This window comes from Molothrus aeneus, chromosome 11 (assembly GCF_037042795.1).
Source record: "Molothrus aeneus isolate 106 chromosome 11, BPBGC_Maene_1.0, whole genome shotgun sequence".
Classification (NCBI taxonomy): Eukaryota; Metazoa; Chordata; class Aves; order Passeriformes; family Icteridae; genus Molothrus; species Molothrus aeneus.
This window is the reverse complement of record NC_089656.1, coordinates 10,524,025-10,535,131: the sequence shown is the minus strand read 5'-3', so window position 1 is coordinate 10,535,131 and position 11,107 is coordinate 10,524,025.

Sequence of the window (11,107 nt, the reverse complement as noted above, 5' to 3'; positions counted from 1 at the left end):
AAGACTGCTCTAGTAACAGCCTGGTTCTAGCCTTTGCTAACAAACATTTATTGAGATAATGATTGGTGTTGCATTTGTAATTTTGGGGGACTCTCTATCCTTGATAGTATTATGAATCTTTAAAGCAAATTTGTTTAAAATATTAATTTTCAAGGTCTATTTAGCTGTTGCAGACTACCCCTTTGTGAACTCTTCTTTCAATTATACAGTAATTGCAGAGTATCATTCCATAATGTACCAACCACACATGGTTTAGCTGAGAAATATTTTTGTTCAAATAAATGTAGACATTAAGAAAAAAACATGCAAGCTTTAAAGTTTTTTAAAAAATCTTTTCTGAATACTGTAAATTCCCTTAAATAGTAGTTATTACAGCTTCACTACCTAAGGAGACTTTCTGAGAATTTGTCAGCAATGAAAATTAGCAGGTCAAAATCCTTACATGCATAAATAATTTAAGGATTGAGAAGAAATTAATCACTAATGCCAAACCTCTGGGAAGCTTGTAAAGCATTGTCCCAGTCACAATGTAAATATATGTCCCTACTTACACTGCACAAATGGTACTTGGAAACAGCTACAGTGGTAACTAAACAACTGCCAATGTTTATGCTTTCAAATTATGTCTGTCAGAACAACTTGCATGTACAGATCTTAAATGATTCAGTAATAAATTCCAAACATAACTTTGCAGCAGATGGTGACTGGTATCACATTGATATTATTAACTTTTTTTTTCACTGTTATTATTAAGTCTTAGATACCATTTTTGTTGGATACTGAAATACAGTTTTTTTCACATACAATCTCTGGATTGCAATTTCCAACATGGACTCCTTAAAGCATTCTACAAACTGTGTAGCATATAGAAATTACTTTGAAAAGAGAAACAGAAAAAGAGCCCTTCCTCGAGGCAGTTGGTGAGAGTTGAGGATCTGTCAATGGCAAAGTGTGCAAGGACACAGATTGCAGAGCTAATGGTCTCTTTGTGAAGGCACAAACTCCTTCCTCTCAGTAGTACCTGTTGCTCCTGGTGGTACTACTTCACTTCTGTGGAAAACCCATTTCTCTTTTTGAGGATTTATTGGTGCTGTCAGGGAGATGTCAAGCAGGAGGCAGCTTCTCCTTGGATGTTGCTCTAAATGTTAAGCTTTGTATGCCTGCAGGGGACAACAGGAGAAGCTGAAGGAACAGAAATCCATGGAGGCTTACTAAATGCTTAGAAGTATTAGAAGGCACTTGTGGCTCAGAAATGCCCCAAGCTGAAAAGGGGTAGGGGGTGAGAGAACTATAGGAGGATGTATTATATTTTCTTTCCCTGCTGCTGTTATTTAGGCACTCCCAGTGATTTCACCACATCTGAACATGAAATTAAGCCTTGTTCTGGTTGTTAGGCTTCCTACTTCATTGCTCAAAAGAACTTTTTAATAGTATGTACTGCATTCTGCAGAGTCCTGCTTGGGACAGCAGTACAGCAGAGACTTTTAGACTGAAAAAAAGCAAAAAGAAATTAGGAACTGATATTAGAAGCATGATACAGTCCATGTAATCTAAAAGCTCAGGTTCTTTGTTCTTGAATTCCTTGCTGTACACAAACTGTGCACAGTTTTCTGTTTGGGGTCACAATGGGACTTAACTATTCTGTAACCCAGTAATCAAATTATCACTCAGTAGTTTGCAGACTTGCCACTCTTGCTGTTCTTTAACCACTGTTATAATTTCAAGAATTTCATGTTTGCTTCATATGCTTTGAAGTATTTAGTATATGTGAAAATGCATACTTGAAAAAGTAACCACTGTGTTGCACAAGTTGGAACTTCTTCTCATCCAAACTGATGTAATCCCAAAATGTTCTGTTTAGCAAGGTTTCACTGTATCCCAACAGACTGTAAATTTATCTGTGTTAAATACAAAACCGAAAATAACAACATAACAATCACATTTATAGGAATCCACAAACAGGGTCAGAGCAAGTAACAGATCTGATTCAGTATTTCTGAAAGGATGTGGACTGATCAACCTAAAAACCAGGCATCCTGCAGTACTGCAGATGTGTTTCTCACAGAAAGAATTATAAAAATAAGTACTTAATCCTAGAAATTTAAGGGAAGGTTGACCAGATATTTGAAGAGAAGTTTTTTCCAAATTTCCTGGGGTTTACTTCTTGACACTTTCTATTGGAGTTCACTTTTATCAGATGTGCAAATGTTGAGTCCCTCTTTAATCTCACTTTTTTATTGTCCCCTTTGCATCCAGTGTAACTGAGTTCATTGCTCTCCTGGTGACACCAGCATTGTTGCCTGCATGTTTTATCCTATCTTTATCCACCACATTCCTGCTGATCAAAGGGACCAGAAGTGGAACCTCACCATCAGTATTGGACATCCCTCTGTGTACTTGAGATCATAAGTTGTATGAATTTAGAGGCATGTACAAATATGCAGTATAAATGTAAATGTGAGATAGAATCTTGAATTGACATCTGTATTTCTACCCTTAGCATGTACCTTAGCTGCTATAGCACAGAAGCTGACTAAAGTCTTCTATGGATTGTGCCTTGGATCAGAATAAAAGCAGGAACAGAGGGAGATATTACACTGGGCAATCTGAAGTATCTCAGAGAAAAGGCTGTTTTTTCTTTTCTTTTCAAATGTATGGAAAGGCAAAAACCCATCTGTCAGAGTAATAACAAGGTCCTGTTTAAAGAAACAAATTTCTACTAGTCAATACATTTACTGTAGTTTCCCATTAAACCTTGTTGCAATTTATTTTCTTCTTCACTAGATGCAACATATTTAACTGAAAAGACGTTGCAATAATGTGAACTTTTCTGGAAAGTCATGAATACCTTATGTGTGTGGAAATGTGTTCAGTTGCCTGTTGCTCCACAGCCATTAATCTGATGAATAAAGAGTTTGCACATGGGTTCACTCAGGGAGTTAACATCTGATTTTACGTGGTGATTTTGAAAGAAAAAGTACAGCATAGCCTGAAGCCTGTTAGATTTTTAGAGATTTATTGAATGCAGTTTCTTGCTTTGGTTCCTATTGTCTACTTAGAAAAGAATGTTGTTTTGAAATTTAAAATGAAATAAGGGGAAACAATTCAAACAGCATTTCTACTTGACAAAAATATCCTTTACTTTAAACACATACAAAACCTGTCAGTTTTCATTACTCATCTGTTGTTCTGCTATTTCATTGTCTTCTACATTAAATCAGATGATTCCCCACCTTTACACTGGTGCTTTGGAGATAAAATAAAGGGGCAGGAACTATCTTCATTTATCAACCTGAAATAACATCAGCATTTGTACTGAGAGAATATTTCTGTCAATAATTCATTTTTAGAACAAAGAATGAATAGAATTAGTAGTTATTGTTTCTCTCTGTGGAGATAAATGCTTGATGTAGGAACTACTAGTGTTAAGTTATAGGGCAATACTGAATCTTATCTTGATCTAAAAGGGATTTGAATTTCCTGGTGAATTCAGGAAATCTTCAAACATAACCTGTGTCCCTGTTTGCAGCTTCTGTTATTGGTTTTGAATTTATTGACTCTGGCATGTTGTTAGTGTTGGAGAGAATGCAAAATAGGTGAAGCCTCTGTATTAATTAGCTGGATATGTTGAATGACCTGTTATTAATAAGGTTGTAAACACTTGGCCTCTAACAACTTCCCCACTCTTTGCCTGTTACAGTGCACTGGGTGTGGATGATTAAAATAAGACTTGATTGGAATTTCCCCTGCTTCTTCCTATGAAGTTTTTTAGTTATATTTAAGAGACTCAGGACTTGAATTAACCTTCATGCAATCAAAAATTGCATTGCATTGACAAAGAATATGTCATGTTGTGTTTGTGTTGTGTACTTCAATTTAAAAGCAAGACTAGGTGCACCACTTGAAAATATACTTTTTCTATTTTCAAATTCCTTGTTTAAGATACTCTTTTTTAAAAATCTAGTTTTAGAATACTTTTTGACCTGAGTTGGTAAATAGTCTAAAAGAAGTGTGTTTTGATACAAAAGACCATGTGAAATCATCTGTTCTCTGTCCAGTGGTCTAAACTCTGATGTTTGCTCATTTGTGAGTGAATTCAATTCCTTAATGAAGTTGTACATACAGACTTTCTTGGGTTGTTTGGGGACTTTTTGGTTGTCATTTTTGTTGTTGTTTTTAGAGTTAAATCTGCTAACTCCTACAGTTTTTCTAGTGCTCAGTTCCTGTGAGCTATGTCCAAATGGTGGTTGGGTGTCCTTAGGTTATAAAGGTAACATTGATATTCTGTCCTGGCCTCTGGCACATGTGGAATTGCCCTCAGGGACCAGCTGGCCCATGTGCAAGACAAGCCAGGCCTCTTTAGAGAGTTCCTGACCAAATACAGAGAGCTGAGGCAAGAAAATGAAAGTTTATCTCTTTACTTTTAGCTGCTCCAATAGATAGCAAATATTGACTGTGCAGAAAACTCTCGAATCCTTCCGACACCTCTTGGAATGTTTGGCTGGGGCTTGTCTTCAAGGAGCTTCCATAGGAAGGCTTTCTTTTCTTGTCAAATCCTCCTGTATTGGAACAAAGCTTGTTTCAGAGTAGGTTTTGCCTTCATTTAGCTTGCTTACTAACTTTGGAAAATTACAAAAAGATACAGATACAGGCTGTGCAGAAAAGGGGCTTTGCTGGCCTGCTGAGGGGTGAAAAATAGAGCCACAGATAGAGTAAGAGTGGAGAGTAAAATAAAATTGTGAAACAAAATATTTGTGGAGGAAAGGCCTTTACCACTAAACTGGAACCACGTATTATAGAGCGATCTTTTAGAAGATGAGGTCTCCAAAAGCAAGTTATTCTAAATGGGTCATTGAATTCAGATGAGATAACTCCTATTGCATTTCTTTACCTGGTGTCTGAGAGATATAACTGTAGGTCCATATGCTCAGGATGTATTTTCAAATGGAATATTGACACCCATCAGCTGCTTGAGAAAGGTTCTGTTCCCTTGATTGATAGGAAAATATGCTGTTCAAAGATCATATCCTGTTCTATTATGAAATTAAATTTACCTTGTCTTTCCAGAAGAAGTAAATGCTCCTGAATGGATAGAACCAGTATATTTAAGGAGCACTTTGATGAAGTAAATTCTTTAGCATATAAATGTATATTGTCCAGAACAATAGAGGCCCTGGAGTTAATGCATGGATATGTGTGGCAGATGCAAGGGCTGCACATGGATGTTAAAATCCACATCAAGGCTTGAATCAACTCAACATGATGCAGCAATTGAGAATGGCTGTTTGTAGAGCTCTGGTCAGCATTAGCAAAAAAAAAAAAGGAAAAAATAAAAAAAGGCAGAGTTTGCATTCCACGGTGGTGTTGTAAGTCAGCCTCCGTGTAAAGCCTCCTTCATGTGGGTGCACATCATTCTCCAGGCACATCCTTGGTTTGGACTAACTCTGACTCCCTCAGTGATGTGTTAATCTGACAGCTAATCTTGCTAAAAAAATGGATTAACTCCTATGTTCACAACAGAAAGCATCTATCAAAAAGCATGATTGTGCTTCTCAAATGCTCTGCTCCAGTGGGCTCCTCCTTTCTTCAAGGGGACTCTGCTCACCCAAATGGTTCAAACTTGCTTCTGCTTCTTGAAGAAAGGCATCTCCTTATTGCCATTTAGTCTCAGAAAACTTTTGGATGTTTTTTTCCACTGATAATTTGTCTTGACATTTTCATATAATCAAAATTAACCATATTGCCCACAAAACTGTTGAGGATGCAAAACCATCTGTGAACTATGCCCTGCAGTTAAACACTTCCAAATTAGGATTAGCAGCCTCTGTTTTGTTTACTTGTTTACTTTTTCCCCAATAAATAAAAGTGCTTGTGTCCTTAAAGAGAGGATGGATTTCTGATTAACTGAAAATGATTAGGTTTGTCTATAATTAAATGTGAAAATAATTAAATATTCCTTTCAGAAGACAATAACATCTGCAGTATATTCCTCCTAATGGGGTCTGAAGTAAAGTGCCAAGAGTCTCACAAAACACATTGTAAAATAGGAATGGGGTAAAGGTCATTCCACCTGCTGTGGCAACACTAAAACTGCTGGGTGGACCTAACTGAAATATATTAGAAAAGAAGTTTAGGGCAAGAAGTTGAAAACAATGCTGAGGTAGAGTATTCACCATTTATTCTTGGAGGCATCTGCAAACTGTCACCCAAAAGAATGAATAGAATTAAAAAGATTTAATTGACACCCAAAGATTCATCTTCATGACTAACATTCAGAACTGCTGTCTTCTAGAGCTCTTAAAAAAAAGAAAAAGTTCTCAGGGTGTTTCATATGGATAATTATAAAACTCAGAATCCATTATACATAGTATTTATTGCAGTACTTTTATTTTATTGCAATTGTTTCTGTTGCAGTAGTTTCTGAAGTGAAAATAAATCCCAAATATTTGGTTTTTATCTTTGCCAGTACATACTGCAGTGTATTGGTTTGCATTTTGACTATCAGAAGCTTTCTTCACAGGACTGTGCACACCCATGTGTTTGGAGGTTTGCTGAAGTATTCACTGCCAAGCAGGGTTTTACGTCTTCAAGAGTGATCAGATATTAGTTTGACTGTGTGTGGAAATGTGCAGTAAATCAGTGATGGATTTTTCCATCTGTCTTGCATAAAACCCAAAAGTGGTTATCTAATGTAAGCCAGAACACCAGAAAAATAATTATACTGTCATATATTTAAAAAGGCCTTAGCAGAGTTATGAAATAAATAAATAGCATGTTGATCTTAATAAAATGAATTGCTCTAACTGTTTTAGTTACAGGATTCTTTTACTTGGCTAATGAATTTCTTGAAATAGGAGATTGTCTTGTGGCACCTAATTATGCACTGTATTTGCTGCAGGGTTTAAAAGCTGCAGATAAATAATTCAGTCTGGGGGTCAACAGGTACCCAAAGATGCTGCAGGTAAATCCAGTTTCCTTACTTCCCATGTGTGATCCATGTAATGAAGCAGAAGCTGAAATAACTGCTCAGAAACACTGGAGCTCTAAGGGGAGTTCTCTGAACTGTGTTGTGCTGGTTTAAATCTATTGATTCTGTCACCATAGGACAGATCTAACCTATTTTCTTCATTTTCTCTCTGCTCATTTCTGTATTTATCTTTATAAAGAGCGAGAGTTAAATAGATCTCTTGATGTTAAACAGTGTGTACTTGTATTAGTATCGCATAAGTGATTACAGATTAAAACAATAAATAGCTCACACAGAAATTTACTGGGCATCTTTTGGACAGGTTAGCTTTTAAAAGCAACTTAATTTTATTTTAATCAAGGAGAATCTGAAAAATTGTACCTAAATAGAACACATGGACATCTTTGATATTTCATACAGTATAGCTTGGAGCAGAGTTGAGCATCTGGATAGACTAAAATTAATATCATTCTTCTGTACAGGCTGCTTTTCCTTGAGTTAAAAAAAGAATTATATGTAAAAATTACTAGATACTTCTGTCTTATGATTGAATACAGAAATTAAAGAAGCTGAGGAGTGTTATTATCAGTCATTTAGGCAAATTTCCTGAGTGATGAGAAAATAACATTTAGCTCCTTGGTTCAAAAAAAAAATCCCTATAGACAATTTTGTCTTTTATAAATGACTACAAAGTATTTGGTTCCAAAATAAGGCAAATTAACAAAATTAAGCTGCAAATCTGTATAGTACATTTAAGTACTTAAGTACCTTTGTTTGTCCAAGTCCTACTGAAAGAAACTATTTATAATTAATCAGATATATCATATTTATTGTCTGAGAACCCATTAGCATGCAATAAACCTAGATATTCCCAAGAGCTTTTAATATTAACATAACATGCTAATTGAATCAGCAAATAATTTTCAGTCTGAAAATCATCTTCATGGCAATTACTGACATTAAATATACAATTTGTATGAAATGCGTGGCAAGAGTAATTGACCTAACTAAGCACTACTTTGAATTCTAGTTTGTATTCAACTTTTGTGTCTGTATTCAGTGTCTGTGTATTGAACCTGGAAGTATTGCCTGGTTCAAATTGAGATACTGGTTCCATCATTTTGTACTGTAACATGAGCTGATAATTGCACAACTTTACTGCACAATTAGAAATTTACTTTCATGAACATGTACTAAATAAATTGTGTTTTGATGATTCTGCACGTAAAATTGTGAGTTTCACACATGCTTACCAGAATTAAGCTCAGTCTCAGAATAAACCCCTGCACCTATTCATTTCAAATGACTTAGGGGATAGAAAGTATTTTCAACCCATAGCTGTCTTTTAAATCCCCTGTGGTTCGCCTGTGTTTGAGGGCTGGCCAGCAGCTGTGCCATGCCCATAGAGGGCAATGGGCTCACAGTGACCCTAACCTGGGAACAGCAGAGGCAGAGAAGTGCCCCAGTCCCATCCCACAGCACAGCACAGGCCCCCACATCTCCTTTCTGCCTGGGACTCTGCTGGTCCTGCCTTGTTCTCCCTCTGACCCCCCAGAGGGACCTTTGGCCATGTGAACTGTTTGATGTGCAGCTTTTAGAGCCAGTGAGATTTGCCAGCCATGACATAAAATGGAGGTTTTTCACTGGCTTTTAAAAATAAAAAAATAATAAAGAAGTAGCAGTGTTCTAAAACTGTTTGTGGTTGTTACAGCTCTCCATTTTCAGTCCTAGATGCCAAGTACCAATCCAATACCAACAGTCCTTGCCTATCTCTTTAACTTCCAGATCATTTGTGATACCAATTGTTTCTTAAAGCGTGAAACAGACAAAGTATCTTGAGAACTATGAAAGAATACATTGTTTTGATATTTCTGCTTATTTGTTTTGTGAAAGTTTCTGTTTGTTTTGCTGCAAGAAATCACAAAATACTTTGTTTTTTTAAACAAGTGAGTTATAGGAAGGAAAGGATTAATTATACTGGTGAACCCTGTATTGTTAGCCACAGTAAAAAGTGTAGACATATTTTACTCCTATAAATAGCTCCTCTTTTATCTAACATCTTTCAGTCAGATGGTGCTGAGACCCCTCCTTCTTCACCAAGAAACTTACAGTCATATTTCAGCAGTATGCTTTCTATGTAATACAATAAAATCCCCAAAATGTGCTGTTGCCTTGCCTTTTAGTACAGTAGCATAAAATTATGAAAGGAATAATGGGTGCAGGGGATGAATAAGACTAGCCAGGTTTGGATTTCATTTTCTAAATGAATTCAGCTGGTCTGACAACCCTAGAGGTGCCCTTAAGCAGAAAAAATGTTAGAGAAGGTTAGATTAGGTGATAATTGCAGGAGAGAATAAAAGTTGAACAACTGCTTTTCTTTCTTCCTGGATTTTTGAGGAGAGCTGAATCAGTTTGGCATATTGAGAAACCAGAAAAACAGTGGGCCTCTCACATTGTTTGTTCTGAAAATTAAAATCTCAATACGTAAAAATGCTGAAAAGCCTCAATATATTCGATGAAATTCCAACTTGTATTGCCAAGAGAGAATTTACTTATGTTAGGGCTCCATCTACAGTCATGAGGAAGCAAATCTTATCATGGATGGTAGTGATCTCACCATGTTTACCATAATAAACTCTCCTTTTATTTGGGCCAGCATACTTCAGGCTGCTTTGCAGCCCCAGTTAAAGTATCTGATCTCTAATTATTCCCAGTAAAGCAGCAGGCGAGGTTACATTGACTATATATGCCAGTATTCTGGTAGGCTTGGCTTAAATTTCAAGTAATTTTATTATCAAAAGGTTAACAGGCACAGAGAATGTTATCATATAATCCCACTCACACATTCCATTTTTTAAATAGTTAGGATTTTTGCCTCCTCACTATTTCAGTTTGAGAGGCTCTTCAAGACCATCATTCCTCAGATGATGAGCACCATTCCAGTACTGACAGTCTAAGTGTATTTAAGGGACTTCTTGTATCCTTTTGATTTTCAGCCACTATTGACCTTGAGTTAAAATAGATTGGATGCAATCCTCAGCCTCGATTTCCAATAACATTTAGAAACAGTTATGGCACTATAACTAAATAACTGAAATAGTTCTCTCATATTTGGTACTTCTTGCTGTCAACATATGAATTGGGATTTGAATTAGGTCTTCCACGTAGGAAAAATCAAGAAGAATTGAAGACAGCCACTTGTGAGGAAGGTGGAAGCTAAGCAATATGTAAGTGCAAGCCTGTTTATTTTGTTACTATGTCTCTGTGTTAATCTATTGAATAATTGATCTTATGTAAGTGAAAACAAGCAAACAAAAATCCCCAAATCTTGTTCTTCACTTGTGTAAAAAATAGAAGGAGGTAGTTTATCAGGGAAAATATTTAAATATCAAAAATAGCAATAAAAAGGGCTAAATATGGGACAATACAAAGCATTGACATAATTAACTGGAAGTCTCACACTTACGCAAATAGATACATGAAGAGGGTGGGACAAGGCTTCGAGGTACAAAGATCACACCTGCATTTTTTATATAAAATTAATCAGTACTAATGACAGTTTAGCTACCACTTCATAATAGCAGCTAAGAAAGGCATTTGCTTGAGCATGACCAAGCATGTTTAAAAATCCAAAAGGAGTGTTGTTAAAAAATGGGACTGTGTAGTAACAAAGGTTAACACTGAAATCTTACAAACACTGAACTTTCCAATTCGAGAAGGAAGACTAAGTAATTGAAACAATGGATGAACAAAAGATAACTTAGGGTTTTTTTCATTGGTTAATAATTTATTTTTAAAAAAAGCACACAGAAAAATACAATTCTCAGTTTTCTTCTAAAATAAAGCTCAAACAAAGTGAAATCTTTCTCAGCATCCCTTTGCAGCAGTTCTCCAAGCAGTTGCTAAGGTCTCAGCAATAGCTGCACATTTCAGTTCCTACTGCCTGTACCTCAAGGGCAGTGAGGTGCACAACCTTCTATTTACTGGAGGGTTGTGCCCAGCAAGAGAGTGCCCAATGTGAGCAGGTGATGGACCCCTCTTGAACTGTGTGCCAGAACTACTATTTGCTCATTTTCTTGGGGATATGAAGGCAAAATGGGTGTCTATCTATTTCCTGACCGCTTGTGAGAAGTGGGAATA